Source organism: Dipodomys ordii, unplaced genomic scaffold, assembly GCF_000151885.1.
Source record: "Dipodomys ordii isolate 6190 unplaced genomic scaffold, Dord_2.0 Scaffold205, whole genome shotgun sequence".
In the NCBI taxonomy this organism is placed as follows: Eukaryota; Metazoa; Chordata; class Mammalia; order Rodentia; family Heteromyidae; genus Dipodomys; species Dipodomys ordii.
The window spans coordinates 1,584,389-1,585,388 of record NW_012267421.1 but is presented as its reverse complement, the minus strand read 5'-3'; the positions used below and the strand labels follow the sequence as shown (position 1 = coordinate 1,585,388).

Below are 1,000 nucleotides of genomic sequence, written 5' to 3'. Positions count from 1 at the left end.
GATCACCACACATCTCCAACCTCCTTCTGCAAGACACCGATCACCACACATCTCCAACCTCCTTCTGCAAGACACCGATCACCACACATCTCCAAACATCATTTCAACTCATTGCAGGTCGAGTCTTGTCCACGAGACAAAACATCGGCAGGGCTTCCCGTGCACGGAAGTTGGAATTCCAGATCTTTCCTACCTGATGCCAAATCAGGCGGATCCGCCTCACCTTTCTGGGAATCCCAATCCGCAGGCTTCTAAGAACCAAGGGTCGGAGCAACCGCCCTGGGTGCGAGGAGGAGCACCGCCGAACGGGCACGCCGAGACCCCGCTGAGCAGAGTACCCAAGACCCGGGCACGGCCCTGCCCGCCACCCCCACCCCCAGAGACGGCCCGGAGACGGCCGGGAGCCCGGGACACCGGGGCTGCCAGCACCGCGGGCCCCGGCTCCACCGACCGATAGACGCTCGAGGCGAGGGGCGGCGCGGTTGTCATAGCACCGCACACCTACGGGGCTGGGAAGGCCGCACGCGGAGCCGCGGAGCCCGCCGGGCCTTGTAGTCCAGCTTGGGCAACAGGCGGCGCCTCCCACCAGGCCGGGGGCCCAAACGTGGCTTCAGCCGGGGCGGGGCCGTCCGTAAACTACCTGCTCGTCTTCCGCATAAGGGAGGGACGCAGACGGCCTTCCCAGCCGGAACCCCGGCTCCTTACACGCAGGTCCTCAGATGCACGGTCTGAGGAAGCCCCGCCTCCCGCGGGGAGTTTGAGGCAGGCCACGCCCTCTCGGGGGGCTCCCTGATCCCGTCCGTTGACCTCAGGGGCGGGGCTGAGGGAGAGGGGCGGGCCCTCGGAGGGACTTAGTAGATTGGCGTGTGGGCGGGGCTATCGCAGGGCGGGAGGCATGAATCAGACATCTCGAACTGTGTGCCTTGCTTGCAAGGTGGTGCCCCTAAAAACCGGGGTCATCAAGGTGGTGGAGCTTTTTGGAGATTTTTTGCTTTTGTTT

General features: G+C 64.4%; 1 protein-coding gene across 5 annotated transcripts in view; it reads right to left on the bottom strand.

Moving 5' to 3' along the window:
* Bbs9 (Bardet-Biedl syndrome 9) overlaps positions 1–721 on the bottom strand; it is a 322,522-nt gene extending 321,801 nt beyond the window's left edge. For 3 of the 5 annotated variants that reach the window (XM_013035169.1, XM_013035167.1, XM_013035170.1), the window contains exon 1: positions 641–721. The gene's annotated coding sequence lies outside the window, so the exon portion shown is untranslated. Of the gene's footprint in view, positions 1–193; positions 292–640 lie in introns of those variants that run through there. The other 2 variants (XM_013035171.1, XM_013035168.1) reach the window with 2 other exon arrangements.
* Positions 722–1,000: the final 279 nt, after the last annotated feature.